At 43.5% G+C, this 19,297-nt stretch overlaps 1 protein-coding gene across 3 annotated transcripts in view; it reads right to left on the bottom strand.

Moving 5' to 3' along the window:
• LOC122738067 (inositol 1,4,5-trisphosphate receptor interacting protein) overlaps nt 1-19,297 on the bottom strand; it is a 28,244-nt gene that overhangs the window by 4,815 nt on the left and 4,132 nt on the right. The window contains exon 2 of one of the 3 annotated variants that reach the window (XM_043980117.1): nt 18,985-19,082. The exons of 1 other annotated variant lie outside the window; for it this stretch is intronic. The gene's annotated coding sequence lies outside the window, so the exon portion shown is untranslated. Of the gene's footprint in view, nt 1-10,692; nt 10,829-18,984; nt 19,083-19,297 lie in introns of those variants that run through there. One more of the 3 variants, XM_043980119.1, reaches the window with a different exon arrangement.

Genomic DNA, 19,297 nt, shown 5'->3' with positions numbered 1-19,297 from the left:
GTACTAATGAGTATGATATGAAATCTTTTACATGTGACTGAGATACTACCTTTCATAGGGGATCTACACAGAACTGATGGGTGATTGCCTTGTCATTTGGAGGAGAGGATTTTTCATCCTTATATGTAACAGGAAGTTTTCCTTTCATCTAATATAATGATTGGCTTTCAATCTATTCTTTTTGCATATCCCTGGAAAATGGTTGTAGTAGCCTCCTGTGTACTCAGGAAAGTCAATGACTAGAGACCTAAAATGGAAAAACAGTACATGGCTTCTCCTCCTCTGAGACTTGGTTTGCTCATCTATGAAATTAGGCAAATGACTGTGTTTACATAAAAAAGATCAATAAAACATATATAAAAATAAGGCTCATAATCCCCATCCTTCTGACTTCACAGGGATATTGGCAGGACCAAATGACATAATTGTTTGAGAAAAGGGTTCTAAGAATAAACAACATATTGTAGGATTTTGGTTTTTTAATCCATTCTGCTACCTGCTTCTATTTAATGGGTGAGTTCATCCCATTCACATTTATAGTTATGATGCCTGTTTATTTTTCACCTGTTTACACCCCCCCACACTCAGCCCCCACCCTTTCCCTCCTCATAAGTGTTTTACTTATGATCACTGCCTTCCCCAATATCCCCTCCTTCTTATAAGTCCCCCCTCCCCCTTCTATTATCCCTGTCCCTTTTTCATCTTTCTTATAGGGTAAGATAGATTTCTATAGCCAACGGACTGTGCATGTTATTCCCTCTTTGAGACAACTTTGATGAGAGTAAGGTTTAATCTTTGCCTGCTCCCCTACCCTCCGCCTCTCTTCCCTTCCATTATGATAGTTAACTTTCATGCCTCTTTTTTTGTGGGACAATTTACCCCATTCAATTTCCCCCCTCCTTCTATGCAATTTCTTTCTTATTCATTTATTTTGTTTTTTGGGGTGTCATTCCATCAATGTCACGTTGTTACCATACCCTCTGTCTACACATATTCCTTCTAATTATTGAGAAAGGGTTATGAAGAGCATAAAGCTCACTCTGTGCACACATATAGAAGAAACAGCTGTTGAGTAGTAGACAGAGCATTGTACTTAATGAGTCAGGACACCTGAGTTCAAATCCTGGTCCCCTTTGATGCTTATAAACTATGTGACCTTTGGCAATTTCCTTAACTTCCCTGATATTTCAGTTTCTCCCTAAGATAAGCCCAATGCCACTTATATCATCTACTTCATAGAGGAGTTGTGGGAACAGCACTTGGCTGACCTTATAGCCCAATGTTGCTGGGAGTTGTTGCTATGACGTACAAAATGATCTGGGTTCCTTTGAATGGAACACTGCCTACTCTAAACCCAAACAAAGGGAGGAAGGCAGATGAGTGGGATGGACAGGCTGTTGGTTCCCATGGGGAAAGGAGGCACTGGGCTGGCAGGTTACTGAGTCATCACCTTCATGAAATTAACAGGTCTCCAGCAGACTGGCCAGGATTCCCATCTGAGAGCAAAGCTATTATTCCTTCCTCATTAAATTTTATGAGCCCCCTTTGTTTCCAACATTACAACAGTGATGAAGCTGTGGAACTTGTCCAAAACAGGGATTTGGGGCCTTGGTGGTTCACCACATCTCCCCCAGGGGACCAGAGTTTGAAATTTCTGCCACTTCCTCCCTCCAATCTAGCCACATACTAAATAAGCAGGGTTTGCACTTCCAGCAAAGAACAATTGGGAATCAAGATTCTGTGTGTGTGTATGTATGTTTATATATGTGTGTGCGCATGTGCACCCACCGCACAGGATGGCAGTGTAAAAATTTCTACTGATTACAAACACCCATGGGGACAACTCCTTCGGAACAACTAGATAAGTCACTTGCCAAAAGACATAATTTTCCTGACTTTTTTAGAGAAATATCTAAAAAAAATCAACTACCTACCATTGTGGACTCCCAGTCCTGGGTATGACTACCCCTTAAATCAAGTTAGTCTCCGCTCAGTCAGCAGCACACAGACTAAGGGATCTGGTTAGCGGCAACCAGATTCGAAAATAAACCAGGGTCACCTTGTGGGGTAGGGTTTTTTATCAGACTGCCAGGAAACAGGCAGGAAATAGTGCTAAATTCCTCTCTTTCCCTCTCCTCCCCACCCTGCCTTCTTGGAAGGTCATAGCCTTGCTTAGAGGCTTATAGAACTTAGAAATGGAAAAGATCTCCAGGAGATTATCTAGTCCAGCTGTTTCTTTTTTACAGATGAGGAAACTGAGTACTAGACAGGTTAAGGAACTTGGCTGTAGTCACATAAATAAAATACAACAAAGTCTGGATTTGAATTCGGGTCCCCTGACTTCAAATCCAGTTATCTTACTATGGTGAACTCCTGTTATCTTCCACTGATAAAGTTCATTACTAGGGTCTTAGGGAGAGGCTGGAAACTTCTACATACACCGTCACTTCATGCCCACTTCTTTCTGTGCATCCTCAACACCACTCTTGGTTGATAATCCAGCCTGGCTTCATGTTTGCCTCTAACTGCTACCTTTCAACCTGCTGACCATCTGGGTATACTCATGTCCAGATACTACCAGTCCTTTCTCACTCCATTCTTTCCCTGTCAGGATCCCCATATTTGGCTGGTAATAAAAGGTATTTAAATTGGGAAGAATGGGTCAAGACCACCCTCCCCCTTCCAAGGCCCATAGACCATATACCTACAGGGTCAAAAATTTAAAGCTGGAAGGAACCTCAAAGTCTAACCCCCTTATGTTACAGATAAAGAAACAGATTCATAGAGGTTGGGACTTGCCCAACATTACACAGATAGTCAATGGTAGAAGTGGGATTAAAACCCAGGTCTGCCAGAGCCAACACTCTTTCCATTGTCCATGAGTTAGTTGATCCCAACAGTCACGGTACTGTTATTAGTCATTAGTATTGGTACTGGGGCAGCTAGATGGCACAGTGGATAGAGCACCGGCCCTGGAGTCAGGAGTACCTGAGTTCAAATCCGGCCTCAGACACTTAACACTTACTAGCTGTGTGACCCTGGGCAAGTCACTTAACCTCAATTGCCTCACTTAAAAAAAAAAAATAGTACTGGTACTAATCCAAGCCAAGACCAAGGTCTTATAGGTTTGTGGGGAATAGGGGAGAGAGTGAGATAAATAATCCTGCTATAAACTCTGGTTGTCTTTGGGAAGAGAGGGTCCAGAGGAGGACAGCCAGGATGGTGACGAACCTCGATCCTGTTGCCATAATGAAGATAAATTGAAGAAAATAGTGGTGCTTAGACAGAAGAGAAGACTGGAGAGAAGGTCAGGGAAAACCTAACAGTGATCCTCTGATACCTACAATGGCTGTAACCTGGAGGACTTCCTGGCAGAACCAGGAAGAATGGCTAGGAGCTGCAAAGCGGGAGATTTAGGCTTCCATCAGGAGAAGGTTCCTACAAATTAGAACTATTGAATGGGCTGCCTTGGGAAGTAGTGTTTCTCACTGGCTGGAGGCCTTCAGGCAGAAGCTGGATGATCAATTCTCAGGTATGTCAGAGTGGATGTTCTTTTTTTGGGGGGGGCTGTCATGACTTGGACTTGACAGCTACTTCCAATTAAAAAAAAAAGTGATACTGTGGGAGGGCATCCCTGAAAAAAATCTGGGTGGGACATCTGGCCTTGGGCAGATACCCTGTTCATCAGATGATTAGCCAGGTTTACAATTCGGAGAGCAGCCCTAACCCAGGATTTTTTGATAGATCCATGATTTCCTTAATGTAGGTATTCTACCTACCAGGACAGATTATATTCCCTACCCACTTCCTCCAGTGTAATCTGTCCATGTTCTTCTCCATGTCCTACAGAGAGGATCCATCAGATGCCCTGGAGACATTTCTCTAGCATGTTCAGTATCTTGAGGTTATATGCAAAGCTCAAACTTTAACATCTTATGTAAATATGAGTTGTTATTATTAGAACTTGAGATGTGACCGGCTCACCTTCTTTTTTAGCTCATTCATAGCCCTGATGGTACAATTTACATGCCTACAAACATTTAGTTTAATTGTTAATACTTGGGCAGCTTAGGTGATGCAGTGGATACAATGCTTGGCCTGGAGTCAGGAAAACTTGAGTTCAAACCTGGCCTCATATACTTATTAGCTGTGTGATCCTGGGCAAATCCCTTAACCCTGTTTGCCTCTGTTTCCTCACCTGTAAAATGAGCTGGAGAAGGGAAAGGCAAACCACTCCAGTATCTTTATCAAGAAAACCCCAAATAGGGTCATGGAGAGTCAGATACAACTGAAACGACTCAACAACAATAACAAAATTCTTAACATTTAGCATAGTGCCTGGCACTTAGTAAGTGCTATATAAATGATCATTCTCTTCCCCATAACACATAGCATGGTGCATGGCACACAGTAAGTACAATATAAATGCTAGTATTATTACCATACAAGTCTTGTCTAATAACCATTGACTTAAAGATGTTACATATAAACCAAAAGGAGATTTTTTCCCCCCTTTTCTAAAAATGTACAACAAACAGAACCTTACCTAAGAAGGAACCAATGAGACATAACTGATAAAAAAAATCAGCAAGTGTGCAATGAACATCTTGTGGGGGCCCAACCCTGGGCCCCAGGGGAGATAAGAGGGACACAGTTCCTGCTCTGGAAGAGGTCACAGTCTGGCTGGGGAGACAAGACTTACACACATGGAAAGATAACAGAACTGCAGAAATGTCATAGCAGGGAAGGCAACTGAAAGCTCATTTATTTCAAACTCCTTCATTTTTCAGAGAAAAACAACAAAACAAAACTGAGGCCCAGAGAAGGGCAATAGCTAGCTGGGGCTCATGTAATTCATTCCTATAGTGGTTTGACAGAGAGTTCAACAGTGGTTTGATATGAGGGATCTTAGAATCTGGAGCTAGAAGAAATTTTTAAGACCATTTAGTTTATTGAATTCCTTCATTTACAGAGAAGAAGCTGAATCCCACAAAAACAAAATGACTCAGCCCAAATCGAAAAGACAGAAAGATGCTGTGAGGGTCACAAGGGAAGGAGAGATCCACCTAGACTAGTTCTTCACCTTTGGATCTAGTTTCTTCTCACTTTCTCTCAACCTGGATTCCTTGAACTCAAGAGGTGACACTCTATGAACCACCACCGACCCCTGCTTTCTCACTTATCCAAGAGAAATCAGGTTATCCAAAAGAAAGTGTTTTAATAAAACAAACAAACAAAACCCATATGCTCCTGAGACTTGGTCTAGGATTTCTATTCCCATAGAACATCACCTCCCAATTCCTCCGGTTGGCATTCAAGGCCAGTTAGTTAGTCAACCAGCATTTGTCAAGCACCTATTACATGCCAGGCACTGTTCTAAGTACTGGGAATACAAAGAAAAGCAAAAAATAGTCTCTGTTCTAGAGGAACTCAATGTCTTAATGGGAGAAACAGTGTGCAAATGACTATGTACAAACAAGGTATAGACAGGATAAACTGGAAATACTCAACAGATGAAGAGCACTAGCATTCAAGTTCTACACAATATGTCCCCACCTTAGGCCTCCCATCTCATCTCTTTCTATTCACCTCACACATCGTCTCCTCTGGCCTCTTCCCTGTCTTGTGACAATTCCACCTCAATCAACCAGCCAACATGCATTTATTAAGTACCTGCTGTATGGGGGCAGCTAGATGGCGCAGTGGATAGAGCACCAGCCCTGGAGTCAGGAGTACCTGAGTTCAAATCCGGCCTCAGACACTTAACACTTACTAGCTGTGTGATCCTGGGCAAGCCACTTAACCCCAATTGCCTCACTAAAATAAATAAATGAATGAATGAATGAATGAATGAATGAATGAATAAATAAATAAATAAAAAGTACCTGCTGTGTGGCTGAGAACCAGGGATACAAACAGACAACAATAATGAAACATTCCCTGTTCTTAAGGAGATGATATTCCATCCTGAGAGACAACACATACCATTGGCAGTATCACAGTATTATGAGAATGCCCTCATATATCTTCTCTCCCTCATTTTCTAAGCTTCTAACCACACTACTCTAGCCTACAGTGACCTCTCTTTTCTGAATTTCTACAGCACACAGTTTAGTGTATACTTGTTTGCTAATTATTTCATGTACATCACTCTTGATTTCTAAGGTTATAATCCAGCTTTTTTGAGGGGGAACAGGGCAGGGATGTTGTCTTTTCCTGCCTTCCACACAGACTGGGCTCATAACAGGTGATCAATAAGTTCTTATTGGTTAATCGATCCCATGTGATAGGGGTATGGGTCAGGAATTCATTTTCCAGGGTTGCAGGAGTGACAAACTTTATGAAGATTATCCACAAACTCAGGGATGGAACAGAGTTGCTTAGAAGGCAGCTGGTATTGGCTCAGGCTCTCTGGTCTGATTAGCAGGAGCCAGGGATTACTGAGCTTCCTAAAATAACTAAAGAGTGGTCACTAAAACTGCTAGGCTCTCTAGACATGACAAGAGGAGCATCTTAAGACAGATCTGGAAACCTGGGCAGGGGCCACTGCAATCAGGCAGATGTCAGGACTCTCTTTGGTCCAAGGGCCTTATATGATACTATAGAGCAGGTACTTATGAGCTAAGGACATGGCAAAACAAAGAAAGGGACATGGCACTGGTAGAGGAATCAAAAGGTAGCTAATATAGGAATTGGGTGCCAAGAAGACAGACAGGCTGAGCTTGGGTTTAAGTCATCAACTACACAAGCACAGGCAGAGGGAGATGTGACTTGAAAGCATCACATGTGAAGAAGATCCGGGGAATCTCAGTGGACAGCAAATTCAATATGAATCAGAAATTTGTGGATGACCAAGGTGGATGAACAAGGTAACCAGATCTTAGGCTGCATGAATAGAAATATGATGTTCAAAAACAGAGTCTTTCTGTAGCCCACCCTGGTCAGACCACATGTGGAGGGAGGATTGTATTCATTTCTGGGTACCATCTTTTAGGAAGCAGGACTAACTAGCTAGAATATGTTCAGAGAAAGGAGTCCAGAATGAAGATTCCAAACCATGAGAAGATTTATTGAATATACATGGGGCATAGTTGATGTTTAAGGAGGATAAGAATTTTGTCTGGTCAGAACCAGGAGAGATGGATGGTAGCTAGAGAGCTACATTGTGGCTTAATATAAGGGGAAAAATTTCATTCCATTTTTTGGAGAATGCTACTTGTTAGGGCTGCTTTGGGAGATATTTGAACAAAGGGTAAATGACCTACTTGGTGAGAATCATCATAGACAGGACTTATGTTTTGGACTGAGGTTGGATATGACCTCGGGGATCCATGTCAACTCTTAAGAAGTCCTGACTCTAATGGGGAGAAGGAAGAGTGGAAGGGAAGAAAGAGAAGACTTGAGGGAGGTACCTTTATTGGGGAGGACAGCTTCTAGTCTCTGTTTTTGAACCCTCTCTCCTCTTCAACATCCCTAGTCCAACTCTTTCCCCTCTATCACATTTTCTTTTTCTTTTTTTTTTGGTGGGGCAATGAGGGTTAAGTGACTTGTCCAGGGTCACATAACTAGTAAGTGTCAAGTGTCTGAGGCTGAATTTGAACTCAGGTCCTCCTGACTCCAGGGCCAGTGCTCTATCCACTGTGCCACCTAGCTGCCCCCTCTATTACATTTTCAAACTCTGATTTTCCACTGTCTCCTTTCTCTTATCTTTCAAACATCCTTGGGTCCTCTCGCTCCCTTTATTCTCCATAGAGAAATTTTTTAAAAAAACCTTTCATTTGACTCACCTGCCCCTTCCAGCAAATTCCCATTTCCACTAACATCAGACTAGGTCTACTGCCTTTACTTCCTCACTTCCCAGTTCCTCGTTAACAACCTGGGTTCCAATCTTAGCACTTTACTGAAATGCCTCTAAGCTTTCCACTGACCTCCTAATCACCAAATCCAACCACTTTCTCTTAATTCTCTTTATTCTCAACCTCTCTGTGGCACTTTATTCTGTCGATCACCTCTCCTTTCTTGGTTTCAGTGATACTGCCTAACTCTTCACTTATCCCCAAAGTGCAGGCACAGCAGGCTGTGTCTTTATCCCTTTTTCCCTCCCTTGGGGCACATTGGTTACTAAGTCTTAACTACTACCTTCCTGCATATGATTCTCAGGCCCAACTTCTCTCTTGAGCTCCTGTCCTACAGGGAGACTCCAGTCCAACCAGACCGAACAAAGAGAAAGCAGCTGTGGTTACTCACAGGCCAGGCAAGCTGAGAAGCCCAATCACCCCCTGAGCCATGCTGTAGTTCAGAACAGTGTGTCCTGGAAGCAACACTACACTCTAAGAAGGAGTTAAAAGCCAAAAAATAGGGGCAGCTAGGTGGCACAGTGGATAGAGCACCGGCCCTGGATTCAGGAGGACCTGAGTTCAAATCCAGCCTCAGACACTTAACACTTACTAGCTGTGTGACCCTGGGCAAGTCACTTAACCCCAATTGCCTCACACATACGCGCACACACACACACAAAAAGCCAAGAAATAGGGGATCAAGATGAGTAGGCAAAGAAAACATCAGACCTTCAAGGCCCAGCTCAATTTATATCTCCATGCAGAGTTTCTGGACCAGCTCAGCCCACACTGATATCTCCCTCCTCTGAAATCCTACAGCACTCACAGACAGTTAATCAGATGCCGATTCATATTGATACTTAACTGTTCCAAGAGTCTTGCTCCCTCAAGTGCTCCTTGAGGGCAGGGTTCTTTCTCCTGTCCCTTCACAGTGCCTAGTTTAGTGGTTGGTACAAAGTTAGGGATAAGTAGATACTTGTTGGATGAAGGAACAAAGCTTCTCTGAAGATCAATGAATATCGTACAGTTATGAGTCAGCTTTAGCACTGATCTCTGGCCCCATCCAGTAGTGACAGTTAGTTGGCAAAGAATGTTAGGAGGCAAGGCACAGGAAGGGACAGTGGTAGTGCTAGGGTGGAAAGTCAGACATCCTTCCTGCCCTCAGACTGCACTCCTTCCCTTAGGTAGAAGGTTAGAAAGGGAAATGTGTGCCATCAATCTTCCTGGGAACAAAGAGTCCCTCCCTCCCTGCTGCCTGATTCCAAAACATCCAATATCTCAACAGAAGATCATACAACATTTCCACACTGCCCTGGACCATTCTGTTAGAGGGAGAGCCGCTGAGCATGTCACTCCTCTGGCCAAATCTCTTCCACATCTCCCCATCATCTACTGAATAAGATCCAAACTCTTCAGTCTGCTCTCCAAGGCTCTCTATAATCTCCACACAGCCTAACTTTCTAGTCTTTCCTCTACTAGTACCTCCTCCATAAACTATGACTCAGTCAAACTCAGCTACTTCTTACCCCTGACTGCTTCCATCTCCATGCCTTTGCTCATACTGTTCCCTCTATCTGGAATGTTCTCAATACTCAGCCATACTTCCTCCTTAAATGTCAGAGTTGGAAAGGGCCTTTGGGGTCTTCTAGTCTAGTGATATCAAACTCAAAAACAAACAAGCTGCACATCGACTTAGAAAATCATAAATTATCAACACTATGGTGTGTTTTTATGTGTTAAACATTTCCTAATTACATTTACTCAGGAGTTTTGTGGGCCACTTGGTTCCAGCCAACAGTAAGTTTGATACTTCTGTATCTAGTTCAACCCTAAATTTTACAGATGGAGAAAATGAGCCCTGGTGAAGGAAAGACATTTTCCTAAAGCCATAGAGCAATTTAGTCACTGACCAAGGATCATAGACTTAGAGGGGAAAGGCACCTTAAAGGCCACTGATTCCCACATGCTCATTTTACAGATGAGGAAGACACAGAGAAGTTAAGTGACTTGTCTAGGGTCACACAACTAGTAAATTGATTAAGGCAGGATTTGAACAAAGGTCTTCCTGAGTCTAGCACCCAGTCTACCATACCAACCTGCCTCTTAATCTTCTGTGCTTTTGACACTTCACCATGCTGGCATTTTTATAGAACTGTAATTTAAATTTTGGTGGGAGGATGAGGTGAGGAGTCTCCACATAGTAACAGAGGGACAAATGGTATAGTAAAACAAATGCCCCTCTGTTTTATAGCAAAAGTACTTTGGGAAAAGTATATGGTATGGCATTTTTTCATACTGTGAACCTCATCTGTAACTCTTTTCCTTCTGCCTCTTCCCTCATATCAGTTAGGTTTTTGTGGGCTGAGTCACTCCAACCTACCTGTATCTATGCTCCAGTCTCAGCTAACAGCTGTGGTTTCCCTTCCTAGAGCCTGGCTATTTTGGGTCTGAGCTGGAAGACTCAGAGCCACGATGGGGCACACAGACAATACCCACTAGCAGACAGAAGGAACCAATTCAGTTCATCACTTCTGTCTAGGAGGCTCAGTCAGGGTGGCTGGAATACCAACCAGCCAGTCCCCTTTCCTCATCCCACCCCATTCAGAGAAGAGAATAATCTGACCTGAAATCAGTCCTTGAGAGCTCCCTCTGTTCCTAGATAACAAAGACAGATCAGAAGGGAGAGGCAGCCCGGTCGGCCTCTCGAAGGCTCTTCTACCACCATCAGAAAAAGGAAAATTCTCAAAAGCTTTTGAATGGCTGGAAAGAGGCAGCTCCTCACACTCACTTCTCCTTCATGTCACAATTGGCACACCCAGTCACATGCCCTCCTCCCTCCTCATCACTCTCTCACCTGTATGCTGGTAGGGCTGGATCCTTCTCTTCCTGGAGCTACTAAACCTTTAGTTCCTGGCCTGGGAAGCCCCTTCCTGTCTCCTCCAAGACCCATCACCCATTCTGCCAGATTGTACCTCACATGATGCCAAAACTTAGTGCCAGGGGAAGGACAGAAGATGATGGGGGAAAGAGCTGGGAATATACACATACACATAGAGGCTGTCTCTAACAACCCCTTTCATCTTAATAAGGGTGAACAATAACATCAGACAAAAAAAAAAGCAGCCAGCCCAGTTATAAAAAATTAAGAGCTTGATTGTTGTGTTCTTTGCTGCCAGGGCCCAGCTGAACAATAGAGCTGGGGTGTCTGCCTGCCCTACCACCCTCCTACACCCTGGTTGCATTACTCAGAGCCGACCGGTTCTATTATTTTGAGAACCAAGCCCCTGGGACCATAAAGTCATAGAATACAGTTAGCATTGCCAGCTGCTTCCTTCTATTTATCCCCCTATTAACTTGTATACTCAAATATACACTCAATTCTCTCTCCCCCTCCCTCCCCCCCCCCACAATCCCTCTAGACCTAAAGCTCATCAGACTGTCTCTCTCCCTCCCTCTGCTTTTTCAGAAACAAGTTTTCTGGGAAGGGGGGAGATTGGGGTCACAAAGCTGGGAAATGATTTTCAGATGAATAGAGTTGGGCTCTCCTCTCCTTCTTTGGAATATGATTAATTTCCCTTTTAGTTGGAGAGGCAATAGAAAGATCTGGATTTGAATCCCGTGCCTGTCACTGACTTGTGGGACTTTGGGTACTTGACTTAAGTAACTTAAACTCTCTGTAGCTCAACTTTCTCAGCCATAAAACAAGAGAGTTGGACTCGATGATCTTTGAGGTCTTTTTCATATTAAAATCTCATGATCCTATGATTTGAATTTATCATTGGAATATAAAAATGGACACAATCAGACTTCTGTATTTACTCACAATGAAAATATCTTGTGGAGGGGGTGCGGAAGGGAGTATCCTGATCTGTGTTTTCTTTCACAGATATAAGGAAAACTCCAGGGAAGAAAACTTCATTTACTACTGTACATTAGCTACCGTAACTCATAGTCTTGAGTTGTCTGGGGCATGAGATGAAGTGACTTGCTTAGGGTCACACAGTTAGTGTGTGTCCGAGGTAGAATTTGAACCCAAGTTCAGTTCTCTATCCACACAGTCTCTTTCAAAAAGAAAATAAGAGGGGCAGCTAGGTGCATGGAGTAACTGGTCATAGAATAAGGAGGACCAATGTTCAAATCTGGCCTCAGATACTTCCTAGCTGTATGACTCTGGGCAAGGTACTTTAAAACCCTGTTTGCCTCAGTTTCCTCATCTGTAAAATGAGCCGGAGAAGGAAATGACAAACCACTCTTATAACCAGTATCTTTGCCAAGAAAATCCCAAATGGGGTCATGAAGAGTAGGACACAACTGAAGCAACAACTACTACTATGCATGAGGCTTTGTATTATAGACCCTGGGAGATAGAAAGAAGTGGCTCACAATGAAGGAGCAGATTTGAATAAATTTACTAGCTAATGGCAATGAGAGCATTGGTCAGGTAGGAAGAAGGGAAAGGATGATTAGTAAAAACAGCTGATATTTCCATGAGATCCTAAGGTTTACAAAGGGCTTGTCATCCCTTCATTAATCTTATATGATACAACAATGCTGGGAAGCACTATTATTAACTACATTTGATCAAGAGGATCCCAAACTTCAGAGAAGTGAAGTGACTTGCCCAGGGTCGTCCAGCTGTTAATGGTGTCTGAAATCAGAATTCAAAACCCAGGTCTTCTCTCCTCCTAAGTCTATAAAGCTCTTCCCACGATGCCACTCTCCATTGCAATGACTTGCTTGTAGTGACAAGTTAGGATGATAGCCAAATCAAATAAGTAAATGGGTAAGAGATGTGGGAATGAAATGGCTGTGAGATTGTTGAGAGTTTTTGGGAGGCAGCGGGGTGGACTAGGTTACGCTGCTGAGGTCCTCTCCCAGCCAGAGGATTTTGGAAGCTCTCTGAACTTTGCAAAAAAGGCCCTGCCTTCCCTGTGTTTCTACCAAAATCAATCAGGGAAAAAGGATATAGATTGTTTTGGATCTTGTAGGGAATGTGTGTAAGGGCAAGAGGTATGTTGAGGTATTATTGCAAGGCATATTGTGCAGCTCACAAATGAATAATGCTGGGTGATTCCCGCCACACAGTTTCCATTTAATTTGGGTCTGCAGAAGCCTGGCATTCTCAGTGACTGAGGAACAAAGAATTGGGAGAACAAAGGCCACTTTCATAAACCAGAGGCTGAGGGCCTCTGGCTCCTTTTCTACCCTCCCTGGATAGAAGGCTAATGTAACACATTCCCAAGAGGATGGCCAGTTATAAGCACATTTGCTGTCAGCCTCTGGATGAGCCCCAAACTTCAAGATCTCCTCCTCCTCCCTCCTGCTCCCTTCTCTTCCCCCTCCTCTTTCTCCTCCTCCTTTCTTTCCCCCTCCTCTTCTTTCTCCCTACTCCCTCTTCTCTCCCTAACTTCCCTCCCCTTTCCCCCTTCTCTCCTCCCTGCCTCAGTCCCTATTTGAAGTCAGTTTAGAATAGAGAATTCAGAAGGGGCTGGGGCTCCCCAGCCCACAGCTACAGAGAAAGGCAAAAGCAAAGGGAGGGAAATCAACAGAGCCCAAGGCAGCTTCAAAGCCAAATTTGTTTGTTTGTTTTGCAGGGCAATGAGGGTTAAGTGACTTGCCCAGGGTCACACAGCTAGTACCTGTCAAGTGTCTGAGGCCGCATTTGAACTCAGGTCCTCCTGAATCCAGGGCTGGTGATTTATCCACTGTGCCGCCTAGCTGCCCCTTCAAAGCCATTTTTTTTTTTGCAGGGCAATGGGGGTTAAGTGACTTGCCCAGGGTCACACAGCTAGTAAGTGTCAAGTGTCTGAGGCCAGATTTGAACTCAGGTACTCCTGAATCCAAGGCCAGTGCTTTATCCACTGCGCCAACCAGCTGCCCCTTCAAAGCCAATTTTGAGGAAAAACTCTAGACCCCTTTTCCAGGCCACACATTCCAGTCACTCTATATTCTTCTTCTGTGGTTTAGATATTTCGATAATTATGTGCTTCGTATTTACCTAAGTGGCTTTCATCCAAGGATCTCAAAGTACTCTGAATATTATCTGGTGGTGGTGATTGTTATTAACTCCCTTTAAAAGATGGGGAAATTGAGACCCATCTGCCTGACAACTGAGACCCATCTGTCAGCCATCACAAGATGAATCACCCCAAAGAGTGGGAACAGACTTAGGGACATGGAAATGGGGCTAATAATTAGTTTCTTTCTCATCTTTGTTTCAAAATTGCTTTATCTTTTCACACAAAGGATTAAGATATAATCTGTAAATACCCTTTCTGTGAAAAGGGTCATAATCAAAACAGAAATGCTCCTTCCATAATTAGCTTTGAGAAGAGACTTGTAAATAGAAGTATCATTCATGAATGAGTTCACTGTTCTTTATAGCATATAAGCCTGACTTCCATCTTGACTCACAGCTATGTTTATATATAACTTGGGCAACTGTATCCAGAGAAATTTTCATAATTGTTGTTGTTCAGTGGTGTCTGACTTTTCATGACCCCATTTGGGGTTTTCTTAGCAAAGCCACTGGAGTGGCTTACCACTGCCTTCTCCAGATCATTTTACAGATGAGGAAACTGAAGCAAAACAGGGTTAAGTGACTTGCCCAGGGTCATGTTCCTAATAAGCCAGATTTGAATTCAGGAAGATGAGTCTTCCTGACTCTAGGCCTAGCACTCTATCCACTGTACCACCTACCTGTCTATTTCTGATCCCTCCCCCCAATTTATCATAAAACCTAAAGCTAAGCCAAAGAGGAAGGCATGAGATAATTATTTAACTCAAACCTCTGCCTCAAAGCAGGCCTGCACCATCCGTGTTTCAGAAAGGTGATAATATTAACAGCTAACATCTATATAGCTTTAAGATCTGTCATTGACAAAGTACTTTATATTATCTCATCTGACCCTCACAACAACTTCAAAGTAAGTACTATTGTTGGCTGCATTTTACAGATGAAGAGGTTATGTAACTTGCCCAATAAATGTCGGAGGTAGGATTTAAATCAGGTCCTCCTGACCCCAAGTCTAGCACTCTAGACCCAAGCAGCAAAGGAGAGAGAAGATCACCACACCTTCCTTCTCTTAATCTATTTTGGTTTCTCATCGTTTTTCTGGATAGGAAGTACATCTTTAGTTCTACTCTGCAATCTTCTGGTTGCAGCTAAATGTATTCTAGATTTCTGTATAACAGAAGCAATTAAAGGGACACAGCAGGTGTGACAATGCAGACAGCTACATTCCAACTAAGTGAAGAAAATCAGAATTTTTATATGTGCATAGGCCCAGGGTTCATCCAATTCCAGAGTTTAATAAGTAGAAGGGAGGAGGTCAAGGCTGTTGTCCCCAGTGTCAACCTCAAAAGATCATGGAATCACAGAAATAGAGTTGAATGGAACTTCAGAGGTCATCTAGTTCAGCCTTCTTATTTTACAGGTGAGGAAAATGAGGTACATAGTCACAGTTATTCATTGACAGGAATGGGCTTTGAAACCATCTGCTTTCAAGTCTTGCATTTTCCCTGTTATCCCACACTGCCTCTCAAGGGGATCTCCCTAAACACCCCAACTTTCTCTTAAGGACCCTCCCAGGAAAGGGAGGGTCACAGCTAAATACATGAGTTTATTTAAATCCTTTGTGTCCCCATGTGCATTTTCAGTCTGTGCCACTCTTGGGAGGGGTGGGGGGGGTACGGACAGGGCAGAGTCAAAGAATTAAGAGTAACAGACTATTAGAGGTAGAAAGAACTTTAGAGTTAGTTCCTCTTGTCCAACCCCTCCCCCCTTCCCGTATTTTACGGATGAACAGGTTGAGACTGAGAAAGAGGAAGGATCTGCTTTGAGGTCACACAAGTAGTTTCAGAGTCATAACAAGATTCTGTGTCTCCTAATTTTTTGTCCAATACTCTGGCTGCAGAGTAAATGAGGAGTAGGACAGAGGTAAGGGTAGACAGATGCGTGACCAGGCCTAAGAGAAAACCCTCACCAGGAGCTACGCTTCACTCCACACCCACAAGCCACAGTTTGAAGAACTGTACAGGAACCCCAGAGTTCCTCTTTCCTCCCACCAAACTTAGAAGTTAGCAGTGGCAGCAGCCAAGACAGCTCCTCCTGAGGCCAGGCAGCCCTAGGGACTTTTAAAGCTTCACCTTGCCTCTGCCTTACCCCCAGCCTCAGAAAGGCCTGAGAGACTACGAAAGGTATAGGGTTTCATGACCTGTGAATGTTACCTCTGCTAAACCCTACTCCCTCATTCCCACATCCCACCCATGTGACTCGGGCCTCGGCTACCAACTGAACACAGGCTGGTAAATCTAAGCCAACCATGCTCCCTGATGAAATCCCCAGAGAACCCCTAGGAAGGTAAGGTCTTTGAATATCCTCACTTTGGGACCAGCATTCATGCCAATCAACTCTTGGGTGGTGTCTCCTGAGCATCTTGCCCTGTTATAGCAGTATTGCCCCGGGCAACAGTGATGACGCATATGGGCTCTTACTGTTCTGGTGATGTCATAGATCTGGATGGAAGCAGATGGAGGAAGGACTATGTGGCAAAGTGGGAGGTTGGTTGTTGCCTAGACCCACTTGGAGATGTTTTAGAGCCCATCAGAAGGGGCTTAATCATCTGGTTAACCTCTATCTAGTTCCAAACAAGATCCTTGCTTCCCTACAAAAGTATCCTCACGTTCCTTTCCAATTTGTATATCTGTTACAAGCCATTCCTAATACTTAACTCTTCCTGTGGATCCTTCAAGCCTAAAACAAACAGAAACTTTATGACTGGCAGCACTGTGCTCACTGCTAAACAAACCCATGTGAAATGGTACCCTTTCCACACCTCTGGGATTCTCAGAACCCCTGTAACCAAGGACCCATCGCCCAGATTCCAGAGGATGAAGGCAGTAAGGATGTGGTCAGACCCTAGGATCCAGGAACACAGAGAATCCCTCTGGTCCCCCTTATCCATCCAGAGAAGGTTCAGTGAATGATCGGCAAGGAGTCTTAAGCAGTTTTAGTCCCCCTAAAATCAGAGGTCATAGAAATACTTTGGTAGCTCGGGGCAACGGTAGCTGTAGCTATCTCCTAACCAGTGTAACTGCAATCTTCATAGAAAACACTATTTTTTGTGTGTAATAAGAAAACACTTATTATTTTGATAAATGATTTCAATACAATAATACTTAACAAATGTTCTAATATTAACTGGTTTCTGTTGTAATATTAAGTATTTAGTGCATTTAAAAACACTGTTCTGGGAAGGGGCTCGTAGGTTTCACTAGACTGACTGACATGAAGGGCTAAGGACCCCAGGCTTGTGTGTACTAACTCTGCCACCCAAGCCCTGGACGCTCCAGTGAAGCCTTCTGGTTACCACCACAGAGTAAGAGCTATGAGCCTCTCTGCTCTGTTTTGCTGTTATCTGGCTCCCCTGGATTCTAGCTGGCCTGCTTGAACTCTGGTTCCTGAACCTTGGCTGTTCAGTGTTGAAGCCCCTCCTGACCTCCAGACTAACCACCTTGAGACTATGTAAATCTCACCAGTATGACAGAGAGTTCACACACCTGCACTATTAGGCCTTTACACCCTTAAAGGGAATTGACACCTGAAAGGAATGGTACATTTGAACCCTAAGGGTGACTAAAATTTTTGTTGGTGGGGAAGAGAGAAGAACAAAGCATTTATGAAATAAGTGTTTCACAAATATGATATCATTTGATCCTTAAAACAACCCTGTGTGGTTGGTGCTGTTATTACCCCCCACTTTACATGAGGAAAATGAAGTACACAGAGGTTAAGGGTCATGTACCTTGTAAGCATCTGAGACTGGATTTGAACTCAGGTCTTCCTGACTCTAGGTACTCTCCTCTATGCATTATGGCTGCTGTCTAGTCACCTGTTAGGTTTAGCTACAGTTAAGAAAACTTCAAAGAACAAGAGGGGGGTGGAGTTGGAGAAGGAGATGGTGGAGAACAGGAGACCACTTTGTAAGAGGAACCATAGACCAGCATAATGGTACCCGGGTCCACAATGTGCCTGCAAGTGCTATCTGTAGGCTGGCATTCTTGTCATGTGTTGACACTGAGCCAACATTTGTTGTTGTTTTGTCGTTTTTCAGTCTTGTCAGGCTCACTGTGACCCCATCTGGGGTTTTTTTGGCAGAGAAACTGGAGTGGTTTGCCATTACCTTCTCCAGCTCATTTTATAGCTGAGAAAACTGAGGCAAACAGAATTAAGGGATTTACCCAAGGAAGTGTCTGAGGTCAGATTTGAACTCAGAAACATGAGTCTTCCTGACTTCAGGCCTAGCACTCTATGTACTGTGCCACCTAGCATATTTATCAAGTGCAAAACACTGTGGGCATGGATATACATGGTATATTCCATTCAAGTAGCCCCTGGAACTTAGATGAGTGACAAAACCAAGGAACCCCTTTGAGCTAGAAAAGTCATCACTGTGCAAACTGGTTCACCAAGGGCAGAAGTGAAGGGATGCAGCTCTTAACCATATCATCATCTTGCAGTCAGAATTTATACTCTTTCCCCCTGATTGGTGGCTGATGACTGTAGGACAGCAACCCATGGAACAGTTCTGGGCCTGTATGTGCTAGGCTTCTATGCCAAGGTATAGCACACAGAACCTAGGACCAAGGCCAGTCCTGTACCACATGGTGAAATCAGCACCCTCTATATCCCATTTTCAAAGTCTCAGTGTCCTCCTGATTTCTCCACACTTGTTTTTCTTGAAGGATTTGGTATTAGTCCCTTAGACCTGACTGTAAATGAAATTCAATCACTATATTCTTTCTTTCCTAGGAGGATGTGCATTCATAGGATACAGAGCTGGAGTGAGAGGAGGTTAAGAAATTGAGGCCCTTATAGATTAAGTGACTTTTCCTAGGCCAAACAGAAACAAAGTCTGCTGATTCCAAACCCTTTGTGTTAAAAAGCATGTCACAGGGCAGCTAGATGGAGCAGTGGATAGAGCACCGGCCCTGGAGTCAGGAGTACCTGAGTTCAAATCCGGCCTCAGATACTTAACACTTACTAGCTGTGTGACCCTGGGCAAGTCACTTAACCCCAATTGCCTCACTTAAAAAAAAAAAAAAAAGCATGTCACAGCTGCCACTCCCAAACTTTCTCTCTCACCTTGCAATAAAAAGCTCTGTCCCCGTTGGAATAATCTTAGGTTTCTGCCAGCAGGTGAGGAGTTCCTCTATTCCCGAATAGGTGACAGCTTACTTTCCCTAAGGACAGACAATAATTTTGATAATAGCTCAGATTTTATATAACACTTTAAGGCTTACAAAGTATCAGTACTGATCTTCAGAACAACTCCATGAGATAGGTACATTCTCATTTTACAGAGAGAGTAAGGGACCTGCCCGGGTCACACAGCTAGTAAGTATAAGTAAGTAAGGCAGAATCTGACAGGTCTTTCTAAATCCAAGTCCCATACCCT

Source organism: Dromiciops gliroides, chromosome 2 (assembly GCF_019393635.1).
Source record: "Dromiciops gliroides isolate mDroGli1 chromosome 2, mDroGli1.pri, whole genome shotgun sequence".
NCBI lineage: Eukaryota > Metazoa > Chordata > Mammalia > Microbiotheria > Microbiotheriidae > Dromiciops > Dromiciops gliroides.
Note: the sequence above shows the minus strand (reverse complement) of the source record. Positions and strands in the feature narration are given on the sequence as shown.